We start from the raw sequence: 24026 nt of genomic DNA on the forward strand, positions 1-24026 counted from the left end.
GTAGTGATAATGATGTGTGATGTGGGGTATTAGGTAGTGATAATGATGTGTGATGCTAGGTATTAGGTAGTGATAATGATGTGTGATGTGGGGTATTAGGTAATGATATTGATATGTGATGCTGGGTGTTAGGTAGTGATAATGATGTGTGATGCTGGGTATCAGGTAGTGATAACGATGTGTGATGCTGGGTATTAGGTAGTGATAATGATGTGTGATGCTGGTTGTTAGGTAGTGATAATGATGTAAGATGCTGGGTATTAGCTAGTGATAATGATGTGTGATGTGGGGTATTAGGTAGTGATAATAATGTGTGATGCTTGGTGTTAGGTAGTGATAATGATGTGTGATGCTGGTTGTTAGGTAGTGATAATGATGTGAGATGCTGGGTATTAGGTAGTGATAATGATGTGTGATGCTGGGTATCAGGTAGTGATAACGATGTGTGATGCTGGGTGTTAGGTAGTGATAACGATGTGTGATGCTGGGTATTAGGTAGTGATAATGATGTGTGATGCTGGTTGTTAGGTAGTGATAATGATGTGAGATGCTGGGTATTAGGTAGTGATAATGATGTGTGATGTGGGGTATTAGGTAGTGATAATAATGTGTGATGCTTGGTATTTCCAGACAGGAAACACAGGCTCCTCTGGGTTCTGTAGTCCGTTCCAGCCTGACAGGAAACACAGGTTCCTCTGGGTTCTGTAGTCCGTTCCAGACAGGAAACACAGGTTCCTCTGGGTTCTGTAGTCCGTTCCAGCCTGACAGGAAACACAGGTTCCTCTGGGTTCTGTAGTCCGTTCCAGCCTGACAGGAAACACAGGTTCCTCTGGGTTCTGTAGTTCGTTCCAGACAGGAAACACAGGTTCCTCTGGGTTCTGTAGTCCGTTCCAGACAGGAAACACAGGCTCCTCTGGGTTCTGTAGTCCGTTCCAGATAGGAAACACAGGTTCCTCTGGGTTCTTTAGTCCGTTCCAGATAGGAAACACAGGTTCCTCTGGGTTCTTTAGTCCGTTCCAGACAGGAAACACAGGCTCCTCTGGGTTCTGTAGTCCGTTCCAGACAGGAAACACAGGTTCCTCTGGGTTCTTTAGTCCGTTCCAGATAGGAAACACAGGTTCCTCTGGGTTCTGTAGTCCGTTCCAGACTGAGGCAGAGTGTGGTAGCATTACATTTACAGAATGATGAGAATCATAAATGACAAGGGGTTCATTTACAGAATGCTACTGATGCTAATGCTAATAGTTAGTTTACCCTGATGGAGATGGGGGTCATAAAGATTTACATTGTCATGTATTATGTTACATTAAAGCACAGTAAATACTCACAGTTGTTCTAGCATGAACCCCGCTGAAAGCTGGAAACCACACTGAAACCACAAAGACAGTTTTTCAAAATAGGCAACTCACGCTGACACCATTTTGTGGGTGAAGCCAGCTGTGAGAGACGTGAACAATTCCAGCCCATCCTGATCATCTTTTAAATTCAAACCATTTCTCCTCACTGAGAGATGCACAGAGCGTGTAAACACTAGCATTAGGACAAACACAGCTGCCAGCTGCCTTACACGGTACATCTAAAGGGAAACAGTCTGGAGAAGCATGGGAGCATCAAAGTCAGGAGTCAGATACCCTCACCCTCACCCTCACCTTCACCCAAACACAACCACTGTCTTATGCAAGTGTGGGGCTGGTGCTGTGTCTGGGCTGTGTCTGGGCTGGACTGGGTCTGACCAGAGCCCAGCAGAGAGGGAGGTAGGAAATGTAGGACAGAGTGTGTAGAGCATGTGGCCAGCTGGATTAGATCCATCAACGGTTTAGTCAACGGTTTACAGAGCCCCTACAGTACAAGTGGTACATTGCTCCAATAAAAACCCATATTTTGACCAATGGGTAAAATAATATGTTAATTGTGTAGATAATCCTCTAAGAAAACCAATGGTCCAAACCTCACGTCTCTATCACAATCCGTTAAAGGATGGCCAGAATTAGGGTGACTAAATCAATGGAGGCCAGAGAAAAAAAAGTGGTCAAAAATCAGGAAAATTGCATCCCGTCAGCTAGGATGGATTCTGTGAGAGAATTGAGGTTACTGGCTACCTCACAGGCTCACTTTCCTGTTGAACGATTAGTTACCGGAGTGTAACTCCAGTTCTATGAGTGGAGCGGAGCCCCATAGGGGAGCTCTGCTCCTAATGGTTTACCCTCTGCCCTAAGGCAGCAGCAGCCTGAGACAAAATTATGCACACACCTACAGCCAATAGGACTACAGGTGTCCCTATAAGAGGGGGTGCCTCCCCTCAATCAGCCTCCCGAGATATTTTTCTTCAGCGAGACTAGAGAGGGTCGGCAGGGCCTTAAAGCCTTAAGCTCCGCTCCACTCATAGAACTGGAGTTACACTCCGGTAACTAATCATTCTATATCGTGGAGCTCCGCCCCATAGGGGAGCTCTGCTCCTAATGGTTTAAGGCGGAGCGTAGCGCTCCAAAATGTACTCCCTGCCGAGCCTAACACTTCCCATCGAAACGAGAAAGTCAAGCCTAGCAATGGCTGCAACCGAGTCCCGCAGTACTGCAACTAAAAACCCCTACGGGCGTCACAATATACCGCGTCATCGGTTAAAAAACCCGCCCCACCTAGTCCAATGGCAATGCCAATGACTAGTGGGCAGATCACCAGAATAGAAGCCATACTAATCTGTACTAGCAGATAGATGTGCCTCAATATCCTGTGAAAACACTACCGACCACTAATGGAATGACATCAAGTGTCACTCTACATTATGAACTAATCCCAGAGATTAGTGGGCAGGAACAAAAACATGAGTCATACTAACTGAACAAGCAGATAGATGACCTCATATTCTGTTAATCAGCGCATGCCTCTACTGTACTGATCCTGTCAGTCAGGATTCATGTCACAAAATATGTTTTCTTATCCAAAGCGGACCTGATGGAAACCCAGTCCATAGTCCTGCTTTTCCCTCTCTTCCTAGCTCCAGATCTCCCTTCAGCTATGCTGAGTACAGACCGAGCCAAAGAGTTAGAAAACACATCTGTCAAAAACACGTCTTCCTAACCAAAGCGGGCCTGATGGAAACCTGAGTCCACAGTCCTGCTTCTCCTCTCTTTCTTGCTCAAGATCTCCCTTCAGCCACGCTGAGTACAGATCGAGCCAGAGAATTAGAAGACATATCTAAGAGATAGAAACAGATAAATGGAGACGGCGTCGACCAGGATGCTGCTCTACAGATATCCTCTACTCCTGTTCCTCTAAAAAGGGCAGTAGAAGCCGCTACTCCACGAGTGGAGTGAGCTCTGATACCCTGAGGCAATTGCCGCCCTGCTACCTCATAAGCTGTCTCAATGCCTTCACAAAGCCAGTGAGACAGCCTCTGTTTTGAAAGTGGTCTACCTAGTGCAGCCGCACTGTGACACACAAACAACTGAGGCGATGACCTAATCGCTGCTGTGCGCTCGACGTAACATGCCAAAGCGCGTACCGGGCACAGGCGATGGAGCTTCTCCTCACTCCTCTCTCTATGAGGAGGAGGAGAAAAAGCCCACAGCTCCACGGTCTGTGACCTATATGAACTCTTAATAACCTTCGGCACAAATGCCGGGTTAGGACGTAACACTGCTCTGCTCAGGTCACCATTGATGGCCAGGCAGTCAGGTCTCGTCGAAAGAGCACACAAATCACTGACCCGCTTAGCTGTAGTCAAAGCGAGCAACAGTGCTGTCTTGATAGACAGCATCTTGAGGGGTATTTGATTCAATGGCTCGAACGGCGACTTACATAGCGCTTCGAGTACCAAAGCCAAATCCCACTGAGGAAGCGTGACTCTAGGTGTTGGCCTAAGTCGCCGCGTTCCTAATAGGAAGCGTTTCACTAGAGGGTGACTAAAGACATTGTCTCTGCCAAAACCCTCATGACAAGCTGAAATCGCTGCTGCAAACACTCTAATCGTGGCAGGCGATTTTTGCTTATCAAACATGAGCTACAGAAAAGAGAGAATACTCTCCACCTGACAGCTCATGGGGTCCACACCTTGTGTGACACACCATCGTTGTCACGCTCTGGTTCCGGGACGTTGTTTATGAACCAGGGTGTGTTTGTATTGTTGGGTGTTGTGTGGGTTAGGTTGGGTAAAGGGTGTGTTCGTTTTGTTGTGTGCTGTTTGGTTGGGGTGTCTAGGTGGTTGTCTTCCTTGTTTGTATTCATGTGACTCCCAATCGGAGGTAACGAGTGACAGCTGTCGGCTCGTTATCTCTGATTGGGAGCCATATTTAAACTGTGTGGTTTCACCTTGGTTTTGTGGGTTTTTGCTCCGTATTCAGTATTTGTAACTGTGGACTTCACTAGCCGTCTTTGTTTATTGTTTTTGTCGTTCGTGTCTTTACTCTAATAAAGTCATGTTCACTCAACGCGCTGCGCTTTGGTCTGCTCCTTTTGAAGACGGTCGTGACAGAAAAACCCACCACAAGAGGACCAAGCAGCGTAACAAGCGGCAACAGGACCTACCTACACAGGATTTATGGACGCCTCCAAAGGATTCATGGACATGGGAGGAGATACGGGCTGGAAAGGGTCCTTGGGCACAACCGGAGGAATATCACCGCCCTCGTGAAGAGCTGGAGGCAGCTCAAGCCGAGAGGAGGTGGTATGAGGAGGCAGCACGGAGTCGTGGCTGGAAGCCCGTGGGTACTACCCAAAAATTTCTTGGGGGGGGGCTAAAAGGGAGTATGGCGAAGTCAGGTAGGAGACCTGCGCCTACTCCCTGGACTGACCGTGGAGAGCGAGAGTACGGGCAGACACCGTGTTACGCAGTAGAGCGCATGGTGTCTCCTGTACGCAGGCATAGCCCGGTACGGTACATTCCAGCTCCACGTATCGGCCGGGCTAGATTGAGCATTGAGCCGGATATCATGAAGCCGGTCCAACGCATCAGGCCACCAGTGCGTCTCCTCGGGCCGGCTTACATGGCACCAGCCTTACGCATGGTGTCCCCGGTTCGCCCACATAGCCCGGTACGGGTTATTCCTCCTTCCCGTACTGGTCGGGCGACGGGGAGTATACAACCAGGTAAGGTTGGGCAGGCTCAGTGCTCAAGGGAGCCAGTACGCCTGCACGGTCCGGTATTTCCGGCGCCACCTCCCCGCTCCAGCCCAGTACCACCAGTGCCTACACCACGCACCAAGCCTCCTGTGTGTCCCCAGAGTCCTGTGCGTCCTGTTGCTGCTCCCCGCACTAGCCCTGAGATGCGTGTCCTCAGCCCGGGACCACCAGTTCCGGCACCACGCACCAGGCCTATAGTGCGTCTCGGCCGGCCAGAGTCTGCCGTCTGCCCAGCGGCGCCTGAACTGCCCGTCTGCCCAGCGGCGCCTGAACTGCCCGTCTGCCCAACGGCGCCTGAACTGCCCGTCTGCCCAACGGCGCCTGAACTGCCCGTCGGCCCAACGGCGCCTGAACTGCCCGTCGGCCCAACGGCGCTTGAACTGCCCGTCTGCCCAACGGCGCCTGAACTGCCTGTCTGCCCAACGCCGGCTGAACTGTCCGTCTGCCAAGCGCTGCATAAGCCACCCGTCTGCCATGAGCCTTCTGAGCCGTCCGCCAGACCGGAGCCGCTAAAGCCTTCCGCCAGACAGGATCAGCCAGAGCCTTCCGCCAGACAGGATCAGCCAGAGCCTTCCGCCAGACAGGATCAGCCAGAGCCTTCCGCCAGACAGGATCAGCCAGAGCCTTCCGCCAGACAGGATCAGCCAGAGCCTTCCGCCAGACAGGATCAGCCAGAGCCTTCCGCCAGACGGGATCAGCCAGAGCCTTCCGCCAGACAGGATCAGCCAGAGCCTTCTGCCAGACAGGATCAGCCAGAGCCTTCCGCCAGCCAGGATCCGCCAGAGCCGTCCAGCCAGGATCCGCCAGAGCCGTCCAGCCAAGATCCGCCAGAGCCAGCCAGCCAGGATCTGCCCCTCAGTCTGGTGCTGCCCCTTAGTCAGGTGCTGCCCCTTAGCCCGGTGCTGCCCCTTAGCCCGGTGCTGCCCCTTAGCCCGGTGCTGCCCCTTAGCCCGGTGCTGCCCCTTAGCCCGGTGCTGCCCCTTAGCCCGGTGCTGCCCCTTAGTCCGGTGCTGCCCCTTAGTCCGGTGCTGCCTCTTCGTCCGGAGCTGCCCCTTTATCCAGGTGGGTTAGTTTGGAGGGTGGTCAGTGGGAGGAGGCTACTTAAGCAGTTTGTGAGTTTGGTGGGGTGGGGATCACGACCGGGGCCAGAGCCGCCACCGTGGACAGACGCCCACCCAGACCCTCCCCTAGACTTTATGTTGGTGCGCCCGGGGTTCGCACCTTTAGGGGGGGGTACTGTCACGCTCTGGTTCCGGGACGTTGTTTATGAACCAGGGTGTGTTTGTATTGTTGGGTGTTGTGTGGGTTAGGTTGGGTAAAGGGTGTGTTCGTTTTGTTGTGTGCTGTTTGGTTGGGGTGTCTAGGTGGTTGTCTTCCTTGTTTGTATTCATGTGACTCCCAATCGGAGGTAACGAGTGACAGCTGTCGGCTCGTTATCTCTGATTGGGAGCCATATTTAAACTGTGTGGTTTCACCTTGGTTTTGTGGGTTTTTGCTCCGTATTCAGTATTTGTAACTGTGGACTTCACTAGCCGTCTTTGTTTATTGTTTTTGTCGTTCGTGTCTTTACTCTAATAAAGTCATGTTCACTCAACGCGCTGCGCTTTGGTCTGCTCCTTTTGAAGACGGTCGTGACAATCGTGAAAACACGTTCCATCTACTGGCATACATCTTAGAAGTGGAACTGGCACGTGAACCCTGTATGGTCCTGATCACTGCATCAGATAACCCACGGCGCTCTAGCCTGTCCCTCTCAGCAGCCAGGCCTTCAGTGGTTGGCCGATTATGGGCAATTTCCCTATCGTGCCAGCCGCCTGAGACAACGCGTCCCGTCGATGTGGAATTGGCCAAGGTGGCGCAATCAACATCTGACTCATCTCCGCAAACCACAGAGCCCCCGGGCGATCGGGCGCTATCAGTATCACTGACAGCCCCCCTGACCTCACCCTGGCTAGCAGTGGGAGAATGCAGGACAGCGGAGGGAATGCATACAGGAGAACTCTCGGCCACGGTTGGTGCGCAAAGGCGTCCCTTCCCAGTGGCGGTTCGTCCTGTTCCCTCAGAGAGAACCACAGAGGACATTGCGCGTTCACGGGTGATGCGAATAGGTCCACCTCGGCTCTCCCGAATTGTTCCCAAATCTGGAGAACAATGTCTGGATGCAGACACCACTCGTCGTCTCGAGGACCCCCTCTTGACATGAGGTCTGCTCCTACGTTCAAGTAGCCCGGAATGTGTGCTGCTCTCAATGAGCGAAGGTGCTCGTGAGCCCACAGCCACAATTCCTCTGCCGCCTGATGGAGAGCAGGCGACCTGACTCCACCCTGGCGATTTATGTGGGCTACTGTGGTCCGGTTGTCTGACCAGACCAGCACATCGCGACCCCGAAGGGTAGACGCGAAGTGGGTCAGAACCAGTCGAACCGTTTCCAACTCCAGGAGGTTGATGTGACGACCTGATTGAGGCCACACACCTCCTATCGCTTGTGTCTGACATGTCCCTCCCCATCCCGTCAGGGACGCATCCGTGAATACTGGGATGTGAGAGGACACCTTTCCTATCGGGACTCCGTGCGTGAGAACGCGCGAGTTTCTCCAATAGTTTAAGTCTGCACTGAGCGAGAGGGGAACCACCACCAACCGATGACGTTGACGCAATGGGTCTAGTCTTAGTTGGGCGAACCATCGCTGCGTCCTGCGCATGTGCAGGAGTCCCAGCGGAACCACAGAGTGGGCTGACGACATGAGACCCAAAAGTGACATGATCGACAGCGCCGTCACCGTGTGATTCGGACGACACTTCCTTAGGGCTAGCAACAAGGCTACCCTTCGGGGGTCCGAGATTCGAGCCCTCATCCTCACAGTGTCTAGCTGTATCCCCAGGTAGACAATCTGATGAGTGGGCCAGGGCGCACTCTTTTTCCAATTCACAGTGAACCCCAGACTTGTGAGATGCATCACTGTCTGTGTTGTGTGAGTGATCGCCAGCTCTGCTGACGGGGCGAGAACCAGTAGGTCGTCCAGGTAGGCTAGTAGCCGTATTCCCTGACGACGCAACGGTTCCAATGCCGCCTCCACACACTTGGAAAATGTGCGAGGTGCCAGGGTGTACCCAAATGGCATCCTCGTGTATTCGTACGCCACCCCTTGAAAGGCGAACCGCAGAATCTTCCTGTGACGCGGCTGAACCGGCACATGAAAGTACGCGTCCTTTAGGTCAATGCTCGTACAAAAGTCCCCTCTCTGGACACATTCCAGCAGACGTTTTGTCGTTAGCATTCGGAAGGGCCGTTTGGTTATGCTCTCGTTGAGAATGCGTAAATCCAAAATCGGCCTCACTCCCCCCGTCTTTTTGGGCACTAGGAAATAAGGCGAATATAGCCCTTTGTTCATTTGCTCCCGGGGAACTACTGTCACCGCCTCCTTCGCCAAAAGTTCCGTAATCTCTGTCATCAGAGCGGCCACTTTGTCTGGCGTTTTCATCACCGTCTCCACCACTCCCCTGAACGGGGGTGGGGTCCGGTGGAATTGGAGAGCATAACCCTTCTGCAACGTCTGTTCTAGCCAGCGTGAGAGGGTGCAGCTTCTTCGCCACTGCCAGCAATGCTGAGAAAGTGGCTGGGCGCGAAGCTGTGGTGCATCCAGTAGGAAGGACCTGTATTCCTCTATGGCCCTTACCGCCACTGTTCCCCAACATTGAAGTGGTGGAACAGCCCAAGGTGGGCCTCCCGTGAAAGGGAGAGGAAATGCGTTCTGAGAAAGAAAGAGGAGTAGGGACGTCGGTTAAACCCGTAACCGTCGTATTCCTGCCCTCCTTGAACGCATTGTGGGTCTGAATTGCACTGACCGAGGCCACAGCCTGCGGCAGGGCACCATCCCCAGCAAGCGATTGCGTCATCTTAGGTGACTGCAATTCGCTATCAGAGCCCTTCACTACAGTACTTCTAGAAGTCTGTAGTATGAGGTCTCTATGAGGTAAAACAAGGCGGCGCCTTGATACCTTCTTAACTTTCACCTTCTGTGTGTGTTCAACTCTGCACCCCTGGTGGGTTGATTCACGCTCAGTGTGGTGAGTACTGGCTCGTTCTGTCAGGGGAGCTGATATTTTGGTTATACCCATAACGCTAGTAATCCTGCCCTCCGTGAACGTAGCATGGGTCTGAATCGCATTAACCGAGACCTTGGTCTGCGATAATGCGCCGTCCCCTGATAATGCGCCGTGCTGTGTTACAATGCCTGGGGGCGCCGATACTCTGGGCACCTTGGTGACCGCGGTAATCGAGCCCTCCGTGAACGCAGCATGGGTCTTGCTCGTACTAGTGGAGACCTTAGTCTGTACTAGTGCGCCATCCGCAAATAGCGGCTGCGTCCTCATGTCAGAATCTGACCGGGACTGCTGCCTTCTATGTAAAGCACTTCTTATACGTGAAGTGTGATGTGACGACCTGATTGAGGTCTTCTGGATACCTACTCTTAGTGCCTGTTCAGCAACGCACCCTCGGTGGGCTGAACGGCTCTTAGAGTGGTAAGGAAGAGAGGGTGAGATTTGAACGCTCTCGGACGTATTATGGAAAAGAGGCTCTTTTTTTGACAAAGTCAGGTGGAGCCAACTCTTTATTAAACACATCAACAAAAGCATTTACATCAGCACCTGTCCCTTCAACCGAAGGGTGGGGGGGAACAGTGGGCGCGTTCGACACCATCGATGCGTCCTCCATCCTCTCCCCCGCGTCCCGTCACGTACGCCTCCTCTTGCCTCCCTTGGAGGGCCAGGTCGGCGTCCTCGTCACCTCCCTCGCCGGCTGTAGTGGGGCTACCGTAGCTGCTGGGAGGGCCGAGCCCGCCTCGTCGTAGATCCCGGTCTACTTAGAGGGGCGGAGGTAGATGGCCTTTGGGGAGGAGGGGGGCCGAGTCGTCCTGCCAACGGCAGGTGCTTGGCCAACTGCTTCTTCTCCTCCTCCAACTTCGAAAAACGCTCCGTCGCCTCTTTGACTGCGACCCCAAAGAGGCCGTCGTCAGAGAGGGGGGCGTTCAAGAGAGACGTCCTGTCTGCCTCTTTCATGGAAGTCAAAGACAACCAGAGGTGTCGTTCCCCGACCACCGAAGTGGCCATGGATCTCCCCGCGCAGACTGCGGACGCCTGTGTAAGGTGGAGTATGGCGCCAGAAATTCTGTACGCCTCCTCCACCTCCTCCGGTGCCATCTCTGTCTTACCCATGGTTAAACGGGACAGAGAGGCCGCCAAGAGGGCAATGTTGTTAGCTGCTGCTACAGCTTGGGCTCCCAACCCAAAAGACTTCTCTAACAGCGACGCTGTGAGTCGGTCCTTCTGGGATGGCAACGTGGCCTTCTTGGAAGAGGGCCAAGGGCTCGAACCCGGTACGAGATATGCTGCCATGGCGCTCTCTAACCTGGGGATCCCCTGACCCTGGAACCTTCCTTCCACTCTCGTGAATGGGAGATACGCTTTTACAGGCGAACGCGCCGCTAAAGGTGCCTCCCACGAGCCCTCAACGTACCTAGCCAAAGACGGCATGGCAGGAGCCACTGGCTCTGCCGCCTTCCTTGGCCTGGAATAAGGACCGCCCTCCATCATATCAACCTCCGGTGCGGAGGGAAGAGGGGGCAGCTCTATTGCCAGCCGTTGAGCAGCTCTCGCAATGAGACCCGGAAAATCCGCTCTCAGAGAGGCTGCAGCGAAAGAGAGAGCTTCTGATCTCTCAGAGCTCGTATCCCCTTCGCTATAGGGACTACAAGCCCTCTCGCTCTCCAAAGGAAAGGGGGGCTTGAAAGTATGAGGGACGGGGTCCGACTGTTCCATTGGAATGCCAGACCCTTCCTCAAAATCCCCATCTTCCCCCGAGTCTGCGCCGTCGGACGACGCCTCTGAAGCAGAGGCTAGTATCGACAACACATCCTCAAGGGGGATGTCCTCCCTGAAAAACGCCCAACGCTGCTTCCTCTCCTTTAAAGAAAGGAGGGCGCAGGAGGCGCAATTCGGGGGACTGCAGACGCCTTCCTTGGCATGCTGGGATCCCAAACACACGAAACATAAGTTGTGGTGGTCACCGGCCGCCATGGAAGTGCATCTGCACTGAGCTCTGAAAAGAGCTTTTGGGGGTGGAAAATCTCCCGGTGTGCTCATTTAGACAATGTTGATGACTGGAATATCAACGGCGTTTTCGTCCTGAGTCTTCGTGCTTCGTCTCTTCTTGGCTCTTCAGTCTAGTCATCCAGTCGCTGAAGAAAAAGGGAGGCTGATTGAGGGGAGGCATCCCCTCTTATAGGGACACCTGTAGTCCTATTGGCTGTAGGTGTGTGCATAATTTTGTCTCAGGCTGCTGCTGCCTTAGGGCAGAGGGTAAACCATTAGGAGCAGAGCTCCCCTATGGGGCGGAGCTCCACGATATAGAACTAGTAATCTTTCAACTGGCTACCTGACAGGCTCACTTTCCTGTTGAACTAGTCATCTTTCAACTGGCTACCTGACAGGCTCACTTTCCCCTTGAACTCGTCGTCTTTCAACTGGCTACCTGACAGGCTCACTTTCCCGTTGAACTCGTCATATTTCAACTGGCTACCTGACAGGCTCACTTTCCTGTTGAACTCGTCATATTTCAACTGGCTACCTGACAGGCTCACTTTCCTGTTGAACTCGTCATATTTCAACTGGCTACCTGACAGGCTCACTTTCCTGTTGAACTAGTCATTTTTCAACTGGCTACCTGACAGGCTCACTTTCCCCTTGAACTCGTCATATTTCTTCTCGAATCCGCAGGACATCAAACAAGATAGAGGTATTATTATTATTATTATTATTATTATTATTATTATTATTATTATTATTATATTATTATATTAGATTATTATTATATTAGAGGTAAGATGGATATTGAATGTGAGACATGACATGTAGTAGTTTAATATTTTAGTATACGCTTTTCATATTAATTCGAAATTCCCGTTCTTTTCAAAGATTTCTCACAAAAACAAGCGCATCTCTGTGTAATGTCAACGGAGCAGTGAGCGAATACCAACGTCTTTATTTTCAAAGCCTTTAACATGTAGGTCAGCTCGTGTCATGCTAATTTAGCTTTTTGCGACCTGCGGAAAACAACTTTGAAGACAACGAACACAAAATGTAAAATCCTCAGAAGTTGTAAAAAAGAAACCTGCACCGCTAAATCAACAGAGCTCTGTGGATATTATTGGATGTATTAAGTTAGGAAATCCAACTTTTTGCATATAATGTTAATGATATGTTAGAGAAAGACCCCAATGAATGATTCATGACATGAATAATCATATTTGTCTTGGTAAAATGTATTTTATAACGTAAGGAAGTGAAATCTTGTCACCAAAGTGCGTTTTAACCCACTCTGGTCTCCGGCTCAGCTCCATCATGCTGAACTCTAAATGTGCTCTCTGGCGTCACAGGTCTACAGTTTCCATTACAACAGCCAAAGATTCATCACACCGTTTGACAGCAAAGAATACTTTACAACTCTACCTTGTTATGTTTCCCTATATATCTTTCCTATTCAGCCTCAATGGCTTTTGAGAATCCACAAATCACATACGTTTTAAATGTCTTCCCTGTTGGTCCCATTAGAACGAGTAGAACTATCCTGACTGACAGTTCCAACAGTGTGGTCAGATGGAGGGAGGGTGGAGGGAGGGTGGAGGGAGGGAGAAGGGAGGGTGGAGGGAGAAGGGAGGGAGAAGGGAGGGTGGAGGGAGGGTGGAGGGAGAAGGGAGGGAGAAGGGAGGGTGGAGGGAGGAGCACGGAGGGTGGTGTAGGAGGGTGGAAAGTGGAAGGATGAGGGATTGGAGGGAGAAGGGAGGGTGGAGGGAGAAGGGAGGGAGGGTGGAAGGAGAAGGGAGGGTGGAGGGAGCAGGGAGGGTGGAGGGAGAAGGGAGGGTGGTGGGAGAAGGGAGGGAGGAGGGAGGGAGAAGGGAGGGTTGAGGGAGAAGGGAGGGTGGTGGGAGAAGGGAGGGAGGAGGGAGGGAGAAGGGAGGGTGGAGGGTGATGGGAGGGTGGAGGGAGAAGAGAGGGTGGAGGGAGCAGGGAGGGTGGAGGGAGGAGCACGGAGGGTGGTGGAGGAGGGTGGAAAGTGGAAGGATGAGGGATTGGAGGGAGAAGGGAGGGAGAAGGGAGGGTGGAGGGAGAAGGGAGGGTGGAGGGTGGAAGGACGGGGCGGCAGGTAGCTTAGTGAGTAAGAGCGTTGTGCCAGTAACCGAAAGGTCGCTGGTTCTAATCCCCGAGCTGACTAGGTGAAAAATCTGTTGATGTGCCCTTAAGCAAGGCACTTAACCCTAATTGCTCCTGTAAGTCGCTCTGGATAAGAGCGTCTGCTAAATGACTCAAATGTTAGGAGGGTGGGTGGTATAGGTATTTTTCCATTACATATATTATAAAATAATTTAACATTAAGCAGAATCATTATGGGTTTAAAAGTGGATTAGTGAGTACACCCGTCTATGATGTATGAAACATATTATGAAACATATTTTGTAATCCATATGCATGACTTGACAAGCACATTGTGACTGCAGTAATCAATGTACTGTATAATTATCATCAGGTGTGTGTGCATATTATTTTAAAGGAACTGTGTTTATCACGCCACCAATAGAGTCAGGCAAGAGGACAGGAAACCAAGCAGACATGGGCATAGACAGGAAAGAGGCTAGACAAAGAAACCATAGTGGCTCCAATATGATATGAAAAGATTAAGCTGTATAAAAAGAGAGCTCCAAGTCTGGGACTGGCAGTTGCTCTGCAGACCAGCTGAGCTTTATTGCTTATGTAATAAAGTCTATCTTGACTCTACAAAACTCTGAAAGTGCTTTATTTTTTATTGAGGATAAGGAGGATTTTCCACAACAGTGGTGGAAGTAGGGTGTAGGAAGGAGGGTGGAAGGAGGAGGGTGGAGGGAGGAGGGTGGATGGAGGAGGGTGGAGGGAGGAGGGTGGATGGAGGAGGGTGGAGGGAGGAGGGTGGGTGGAGGGACGAGGGTGGAGGGAGTGGGAGGAAGGAGGGTGGATGGAGGAGGGTGGAGGGAGAAGGGAGGGTGGAGGGAGGAGGGTGGAAGGAGGGTGGATGGAGAAGGGAGGGTGGAGGGAGTGGGAGGAAGGAGGGTGGATGGAGGAGGGAGGGTGGAGGAAGGAGGAAGGAGGGTGGATGGAGAAGGGAGGGTGGAGGAAGGAGGAAGGAGGGTGGATGGAGAAGGGAGGGTGGAGGGAGTGGGAGGAAGGAGGGTGGATGGAGGAGGGTGGAGGGAGAAGGGAGGGTGGAGGGAGTGGAAGGAAGGAGGGTGGATGGAGGAGGGTGGAGGGAGAAGGGAGGGTGGAGGAAGGAGGGTGGATGGAGAAGGGAGGGTGGAGGAAGGAGGAAGGAGGGTGGATGGAGAAGGGAGGAAGGAGGAAGGAGGTTGGAGGGAGTGGGAGGAAGGAGGGTGGATGGATGGCGAAGGGAGGGTGGAGGAAGGAGTGTGGAGGGTGGATGGAGAAGGGAGGGTGGAGGAAGGAGGGTGGATGGAGAAGGGAGGGTGGAGGGAGTGGGAGGAAGGAGGGTGGATGGAGGAGGGTGGAGGGAGAAGGGAGGGTGGAGGGAGTGGGAGGAAGGAGGGTGGATGGAGAAGGGAGGGTGGAGGGAATGGGAGGAAGGAGGGTGAATGGAGGAGGGTGGAGGGAGAAGGGAGGGTGGAGGGAGTGGGAGGAAGGAGGGTGGATGGAGGAGGGTGGAGGGAGAAGGGAGGGTGGAGGAAGGAGGAAGGAGGGTGGAGGGAGTGGGAGGAAGGAGGGTGGATGGAGAAGGGAGGGTGGAGGGAGTTGGAGGAAGGAGGGTGGATGGAGAAGGGAGGGTGGAGGAAGGAGGAAGGAGGGTGGAGGGAGTGGGAGGAAGGAGGGTGGATGGAGAAGGGAGGGTGGAGGAAGGACGGTAGAGGAAGGACGGTAGAGGAAGGAGGACGGAGGAAGGAGGGTGGATGGATGGAGAAGGGAGGGTGGAGGAAGGAGGAAGGAGGGTGGATGAAGAAGGGAGGGTGGAGGGAGTGAGAGGAAGGAGGGTGGATGGAGGAGGGTGGACGGAGAAGGGAGGGTGGAGGGAGTGGGAGGAAGGAGGGTGGATGGAGAAGGGAGGGTGGAGGGAGTGGGAGGAAGGAGGGTGGATGGAGGAGGGTGGAGGGAGAAGGGAGGGTGGAGGGAGTGGGAGGAAGGAGGGTGGATGGAGGAGGGTGGAGGGAGAAGGGAGGGTGGAGGGAGTGGGAGGAAGGAGGGTGGATGGAGGAGGGAGGAGGGTGGAGGGAGAAGGGAGGGTGGAGGGAGTGGGAGGAAGGAGGGTGGATGGAGAAGGGAGGGTGGAGGAAGGAGGAAGGAGGGTGGAGGGAGTGGGAGGAAGGAGGGTGGATGGATGGATGGAGAAGGGAGGGTGGAGGGAGTTGGAGGAAGGAGGGTGGATGGAGAAGGGAGGGTGGAGGAAGGAGGAAGGAGGGTGGAGGGAGTGGGAGGAAGGAGGGTGGATGGAGAAGGGAGGGTGGAGGAAGGACGGTAGAGGAAGGAAACGGAGGAAGGAGGGTGGATGGATGGAGAAGGGAAGGTGAAGGAAGGAGGGTGGAGGGCAGGGGCGTAAAATTAACTTTTTGGTCCACCAGCTACTGTGGCAGGTAGATCAAATAATTACACCAACAAAACACAAAAAAACGGATGAGCATGCTTTGCAATGTTTCTAAAACAATAAACGTATTACAAGTAAGAGGTAACTAATGTGATATATTGAATAATTAAATTTTCTATGACCTGAGTCTTTTGACCAAAATACTGTACCACAGATGAGACAAAAATTTTCACCTGGAGGGAGAAGGGAGGGTGGAGGGAGGGAGAAGGGAGGGAGAAGGGAGGGTGGAGGGAGGGTGGAGGGAGGGAGAAGGCAGGGTGGAGGGAGAAGGGAGGGTGGAGGGAGGGAGAAGGGAGGGTGGAGGGAGGGTGGAGGGAGGGAGGGAGGGAGAAGGGAGGGTGGAGGGAGGGAGAAGGGAGGGTGGAGGGAGGGTGGAGGGAGGGAGAAGGGAGGGTGGAGGGAGGGAGAAGGGAGGGTGGAGGGAGCAGGGAGGGTGGAGGGAGGGAGAAGGGAGGGAGAAGGAGAAGGGAGGGTGGAGGGAGAAGGGAGGGTGGAGGGAGAAGGGAGGGTGGAGGGAGGAAGAAGGGAGGGTGGAGGGAGAAGAGAGGGTGGAGGGAGGAGCCCGGAGGGTGGTAGGAGGGTCTCCTGTGGCAGGAGGGTGACCCTCTCCAAACCTCTCTGGGCCCTGGGACTAATAACTGCATTATGTTCCCACACTGTGCAAATGGAACCTTTTGTTGGCCTAGTTGGGGGTTGGAGCTGAGGGTGAATGTTGGGGTGAACTAACAGGGGAAGGTTGGGCGCTGGGAGGTGAAGCCTGGTTGGAGGAGGTGGTGTGTTGGGGTAGGCTAAAGGGGTGAGTGTGGAGGATTGGGAGTTAGGTTGAGGGAGGTGGGTGGTGGTGGCTTGCGTCGGGTTGCCATGCAGGCGGAGTTACTGAAGGGGAGACTGAACACAGAGACACAGAGGAGAGGGACAAAAGCTGGTCAGGCCAGCAGGGCTCCTAAAGGAGTGGGGCTGGTTCAGCCAGGAAGGCAGGGCTCCTAAAGGAGTGGGGCTGGTTCAGTCAGGAAGGCAGGGCTCCTAGAGGAGTGGGGCTGGTTCAGCCAGGAAGGCAGGGCTCCTAGAGGAGTGGGGCTGGTTCAGCCAGGAAGGCAGGGCTCCTAGAGGAGTGGGGCTGGTTCAGCCAGGAAGGCAGGGCTCCTAAAGGAGTGGGGCTGGTTCAGTCAGGAAGGCAGGGCTCCTAAAGGAGTGGGGCTGGTTCAGCCAGGAAGGCAGGGCTCCTAAAGGAGTGGGGCTGGTTCAGCCAGGAAGGCAGGGCTCCTAAAGGAGTGGGGCTGGTTCAGTCAGGAAGGCAGGGCTCCTAAAGGAGTGGGGCTGGTTCAGCCAGGAAGGCAGGGCTCCTAAAGGAGTGGGGCTGGTTCAGCCAGGAAGGCAGGGCTCCTAGAGGAGTGGGGCTGGTTCAGTCAGGAAGGCAGGGCTCCTAAAGGAGTGGGGCTGGTTCAGTCAGGAAGGCAGGGCTCCTAAAGGAGTGGGGCTGGTTCAGTCAGGAAGGCAGGGCTCCTAAAGGAGTGGGGCTGGTTCAGTCAGGAAGGCAGGGCTCCTAAAGGAGTGGGGCTGGTTCAGCCAGGAAGGCAGGGCTCCTAGAGGAGTGGGGCTGGTTCAGTCAGGCCAGCAGGGCTCCTAAAGGAGTGGGGCTGGTTCAGCCAGGCCAGCAGGGCTCCTAAAGGAGTGGGGCTGGTTCAGTCAGGAAGGCAGGGCTCCTAAAGGAGTGGGGCTGGTTCAGTCAGGAAGGCAGGGCTCCTAAAGGAGTGGGGCTGGTTCAGTCAGGAAGGCAGGGCTCCTAAAGGAGTGGGGCTGGTTCAGTCAGGAAGGCAGGGCTCCTAAAGGAGTGGGGCTGGTTCAGCCAGGAAGGCAGGGCTCCTAGAGGAGTGGGGCTGGTTCAGTCAGGCCAGCAGGGCTCCTAAAGGAGTGGGGCTGGTTCAGCCAGGCCAGCAGGGCTCCTAAAGGAGTGGGGCTGGTTCAGTCAGGAAGGCAGGGCTCCTAGAGGAGTGGGGCTGGTTCAGTCAGGAAGGCAGGGCTCCTAGAGACACTATCAGGTAGGTATAGGAACTACCAGGTAGGTATAGGAACTATCAGGTAGGTATAGGAACTATAAGGTAGGTATAGGAACTATCAGGTAGGTATAGGAACTATCAGGTAGGTATAGGAACGACCAGGTAGGTATAGGAACTATCAGGTAGGTATAGGAACTATAAGGTAGGTATAGGAACGACCAGGTAGGTATAGGAACTACCAGGTGGGTATAGGAACTATAAGGTAGGTATAGGAACTACCAGGTAGGTATAGGAACTACCAGGTGGGTATAGGAACTATAAGGCTGGTATATGAACTATAAGGTAGGTATAGGAACTATAAGGCAGGAATTGGTGCTGTCAGAGCTGTTCATTCCTAAGCTGGTACTGTGTGTAACCAGTGTTCCTCATTATGGCTCCTAAAGGGAGTGCTGATCCAGGATCAGTTTTTTAATTTAGATCATAATGAATGCGATTATATGGACAGACAAGAACCTGATCCTAGATCGGCAGTCTGAGACGCTCTTCTGATCTCCTAATTATTATTGTGTCCAGCCATAGCGTCCCTGTTCTGACTCCTAAAGGCCCTCTCCGTCTCAGACTGCGTCCCAAATGGCACAGTGGTCATTTTATAGTGCACTACTTTAGAACAGAGCGTTGGTCTAAAGTAGTGCACACTATATAGGGAATAGGGTGCCATTCTCTGGTCTAAAGTAGTGCACTATATAGGGAATAGGGTGCCATTCTCTGGTCTAAAGTAGTGCACTATATAGGGAATAGGGTGCCATTCTCTGGTCTAAAGTAGTGCACTATATAGGGAATAGGGTGCCATTCTCTGGTCTAAAGTAGTGCACTATATAGGGAATAGGGTGCCATTCTCTGGTCTAAAGTAGTGCACTATATAGGGAATAGGGTGCCATTCTCTGGTCTAAAGTAGTGCACTATATAGGGAATAGGGTGCCATTCTCTGGTCTAAAGTAGTGCACTATATAGGGAATAGGGTGCCATTCTCTGGTCTAAAGTAGTGCACTATATAGGGAATAGGGTGCCATTCTCTGGTCTAAAGTAGTGCACTATATAGGGAATAGAGTGCTACTTGGGACGCACCCTCAGCCTCATTCTCTGTCCAGACCAGACCAGACCCTTCAGTCAGTCAGTCAGAGTGGTCCATCTCTGTTGTGGCGCAACACGTGTTTACCACAAATTATTTTACTCTATCCACGACCAAGAATCTTAAAGGGAAACTTCATCGCTAAACACTGTGTGGAGTGTTATTCCAGTCTCCCTACATAATTATGAGTGATGAGAGGTGATTCAGACGTAATTCTGAGTGATGTTAGGTGTTTCAGCCATAATTGTTCAATAGAACCATTGCACTTGTCTCAACGATGTTCCCATCTGCCAGGACATTGCAGGATATCTAGACTGCTAAATAATTACAATAGCCGTTTCTGACGATTCCTCTGTCCAAGAAGAGCTGGATGACAAAACCTTTTTTTTATGTTCTTTTACATAGGAACACACAGCCCTATTAATTTGAGGCGGAATCCACTGAAGAGGAGTTGAGATGGCGAGAAAGAGAACTGTGAGACCAGGAAGCAGCGGCAGCAGCCTAGGGTAAATGACAAACGAGGGTAGTTTATTTTGCTGTTGGTAGCTAGCTAGCAATATAAGCTCTCTTTTAACCGAGGCAGTGGTGTTCAGCAAAGTACAATTTGGTGATCAATTTGACCATAATGGTGCTTGCTAGAACCACTATAAGACAATCTAGCCACGTTTAGCTAGCTAGCTAGTTGTGTTTGCTATACCAAAAAATGTACTGTAGTCTAACATTATAGCTAGCTAGCTAACTAGCCTAGCTAGCCTCAGGGCCTCTCATAATTAGCAAAACTGGAGAAATGTTTTGATGTTGATGGCAGAGAGTAAAGGAATGACTTTGGCTTTATGTCTCATATTAGTCTTGGAGTAACTATAACTGTGTGTTGTAGCTAGCTAGCTAACGTGGGTCTGAGAGATGTCTCATATTAGTCTGAGTAACTATACCTGTGTGTTGTAGCTAGCTAGCTAACGTGGGTCTGAGAGATGTCTCATATTCTACCCCATGCTGATGCAGTAGGAATAAAAGACAGTACACAGCGATTGCCCATGAATGTGGAATAGTGTTTTTGTCTTTCTCTCACAGACAATTTTCGATTGGATACAAAGAAGTGGGTGACTCTCAACAGGAGATGTGAAAGGTCCCATAACAGCAATCTCCCCTTGTATCAAAGTGACTCCGAACAGTTCACTGCACCTCCCAAACACACCACATGCCAGTATTCCCTTGTATCAAAGTGACTCCGAACAGTTCACTGCACCTCCCAAACACACCACATGCCAGTATTCCCTTGTATCAAAGTGACTCCGAACAGTTCACTGCACCACCCAAACACACCACATGCCAGTATTCCCTTGTATCAAAGTGACTCCGAACAGTTCACTGCACCACCCAAACACACCACATGCCAGTATTCCCTTGTATCAAAGTGACGCCGAACAGTTCACTGCACCACCCAAACACACCACATGCCAGTATTCCCTTGTATCAAAGTGACTCCGAACAGTTCACTGCACCACCCAAACACACCACATGCCAGTATTCCCTTTGTAGGACTGTTATATTTATTATAGGCGTTAGTAGTATATTTTTCTTCTACTGTGTATATATATTGTCATACATTGCCATAACTGTTCCTGAATACTGCTGTGTAAACTCACCTCGGTCTCCAGAGCAAATAAACGTTGTCTTGAATACAAGCCATGTCTACTTATTTCCTATATTGACTGACTGACTAATCTACTGTTTTACTAAAACATATTTACTTGCCAACAAATGCGTTTAAATGATACACCAACTCCCTGCATCATTTGTTTTAGCAATGAGATGGAAGCTAGTTTATCCAAATACATTTCATGAATATCATAATGAATTGATCAAGAAGTCAACACTATTAGTTTCTGATGCACCTAGAATCATTAGTCACTTGTCAGTACACTTGTAAGAAATATTATATAAAACTCCATTATATACATATGTACAAACGCTAGCAATATCTATACCACAATGCAGCTGTGACCATACTAGGCATTCTATATTATACTACAACATCAGTCTAACTGAATATGGATGTTGTGTTGGTTGAATGTTCCAGGCAGGTTCCAGAATGTTCTTCAGCTGGTGAACCTCTTCTTGTGTTGGGTAATGGCAGTTGGTTTAGCAGGCTTTGGCACTGTGGCGATGTTGGCAGGGATGTTGGGTTTGGGGGGAGGCTGTGACTCTGGCTCCTTATAGACAACCGTCTGGTCCTTTCTGCACTCCACAGCCAGGTGGACAAGCCTCTCCCTGAAGTGGTGGTTTCTGCACTCCACAGCCAGGTGGACAAGCCTCTCCCTGAAGTGGTGGTTTCTGCACTCCACATCATGAGGATGTGTAGAACATGAAGACTGATCATGAGGATGTGTAGAACATGAAGACTGATCATGAGGATGTGTAGAACATGAAGACTGATCATGAGGATGTGTAAAACATGAAGACTGATCATGAGGATGTGTAGAACATGAAGACTGATCATGAGGATGTGTAGAACATGTAGACTGATCATGAGGATGTGTAGAACATGTAGACTGATCATGAGGATGTGTAGAACATGAAGACTGATCATGAGGATGTGTAGAACATGAAGACTGATCATGAGGATGTGTAGAACATGAAGACTGATCATGAGGATGTGTAGAACATGAAGACTGATCATGAGGATGTGTAGAACATGAAGACTGATCATGAGGATGTGTAGAACATGAAGACGGATCATGAGGATGTGTAGAACATGAAGACTGATCATGAGGATGTGTAGAACATGAAGACTGATCATGAGGATGTGTAGAACATGAAGCCTGATCATGAGGATGTGTAGAACATGAAGACTGATCATGAGGATGTGTAGAACATGAAGACTGATCATGAGGATGTGTAGAACATGAAGACTGATCATGAGGATGTGTAGAACATGAAGACTGATCATGAGGATGTGTAGAACATGAAGACTGATCATGAGGATGTGTAGAACATGTAGACTGATCATGAGGATGTGTAGAACATGAAGACTGATCATGAGGATGTGTAGAACATGAAGACTGATCATGAGGATGTGTAACCATACAATAAACCGTGTTAATCTGTAAACAAACAAGGGCGCAGTAGACTGGTGTGTGTTTTGTTACACTCAGAGTCAATAATGGGGCATTGAGATGGGGGCTGTTAGCAAACGTGAAAAGTTTGAGGGGGGCTTGACTTGTAGTTGTGCTGTAGAGTAGACAAACACTGCCAACAATAGAGTGACTAGGCTAGAAGAGTACACTAGCAGCCCCTCTCCCACATGCTAAAGAACTGACTGCAAGGGTGTGAAAAGATTGAGGAGCACTTGTCTCGTAGACAGTTTAGTGTATTGCAGTGGCGTGTATTCGTGGATGGCAAGGGAAGCCATGGCTTCCCCCTAAATATCGACTAAATAAAATCCATTCAAAAATAATTTCTCTTTCATCTCTGTGTTTCATAATTGTCCTTCAGTTCAGAAGAGGCTGAATGTATCTCACTGGTTAAAGCATCCGAGCGAGTGAAACAGCGCCCCCTCTGTCTCTCTATGTGTAGCCCATCTATCTGATGCTGTCTGGTCAGAAAGAGTATGACATTGTTGCCGCTCATAGCATTGAATGCAAGGAAAGCCAGCAAGCATTTGGCCTCCCTTCATAAAAAATAAAATAAAATAATAGCCAATCAGCTATGAGCTAAACTGAGCGAGCTCAACTGTGAATGGTTCTGGCTCACCAAAAAAAAAGTGTCAAGGAAAGATTTGGCTTCAGACAAATCACATCAAGCCAAACGTAATTATTGACAGAAAAAACTTGAATTGTTGCATCTCGTTGTGTTGTTGTCCTCCAGTGGCTAGCTAGCTAAAATCGGCCCTTTCCTAAATTAGCCATCGACTGAGATAGGGATTTGGACTTGTGGTTTTACTTAATTCTCCGTACTGGCCAATGATTATAACAGCGATTCTGATCCAACCATAAATGTATACATTGTGTCCCCTGGCCTGATAGGATGGAAGTTCAACATGTAGCTAGATGTAGTATGCTAATGTTTACTAGCTGGCTTGATAGGATGGAAGTTCAACATGTAGCTAGATGTAGTAGGTTAATGTTAACATTACCTTGCTTGACCATGCTGTAGGTCATGTAACTGTCTGTTTCTGTACATGCAATATGCTTTGTGGACTTCACCAGACAGATGTTGCTCTCTGGTTTTGTGATGAAACAAAGGTGTGGTTGAATTTATTCTGCCACTGTGTCTTCTTATTGTCCCGGCCTTTAGGCCTATATATCACGGTGTCAAGGCATATGAACCGGAGCGCCAAGTCTAGGTCCAAAAGACTTCTCAACAGCTTCTACCCCCAAGCCATAAGACTCCTGAACAGCTAATCATGGCTACCCGGACTATTTGCACTACCCCCCCACCCCATATTTTTACGCTGCTGCTACTCTGTTAATTATTTATGCATAGTCACTTTAACTCTACCCACATGTACATATTACTTCAACTACCTCAACTAGCCGGTGCCCCCGCACATTGACTCTGCACCGGTACCCCCCTGTATATATAGCCTCCCTACTGTTATTTTATTTTACTTCTGCTCTTTTTTTCTCAACACTTTTTTGTTGTTGTTTTATTTTACTTTTTTTTTATTAAGGGCTTGTAAGTAAGCATTTCACTGTAATGTCTGCACCTGTTGTATTCGGCGCATGTGGCCAATAACATTTCATTTGATTGGATTTGATTTGAACTAACCGCTTATAGAGCAAACAACACAATTATCACATCACATTGGTTCTAATATGGCTTTTTTTTTTTCTGGATTGGCTTCCCCAGTGATTTTACCCACGCACCTCTGTGATTTTGTTTTTCTCAAGAGGGTATTGTGCTTTTATAAATACGTACCTTTGCCTGTCCTGGCTTTTTTTCCAAAGTCAGAGGATGTTGAGCTTGAGCTTATTCCATTCTTGTGCTGAAGGCTTTCATCCAATCGGTCTACAGGCTCTGTCCTGCTGAAGCCGGTGTCAGTCCCTACACCCAAACGAGGGCACAGTTCCCGCTCAGCCCAGTCAAAACTGTTCGCTGCTCT

The 24026-nt window shown here is 50.8% G+C and overlaps 1 long non-coding RNA gene across 1 annotated transcript; it reads right to left on the minus strand.

Annotated features, from left to right (window-relative positions):
• Window positions 1–819: 819 nt before the first annotated feature.
• Window positions 820–24026, minus strand: LOC311129357. The gene is made up of 3 exons (XR_014613267.1): window positions 23843–24026; window positions 1329–1369; window positions 820–1147 (listed from the first exon to the last, which is right to left on the minus strand). It is a non-coding gene; the product is annotated as an uncharacterized lncRNA (long non-coding RNA).

Source organism: Coregonus lavaretus (genome assembly GCF_964263955.1).
Source record: "Coregonus lavaretus genome assembly, chromosome: 5".
NCBI classification, from domain to species: domain Eukaryota; kingdom Metazoa; phylum Chordata; class Actinopteri; order Salmoniformes; family Salmonidae; genus Coregonus; species Coregonus lavaretus.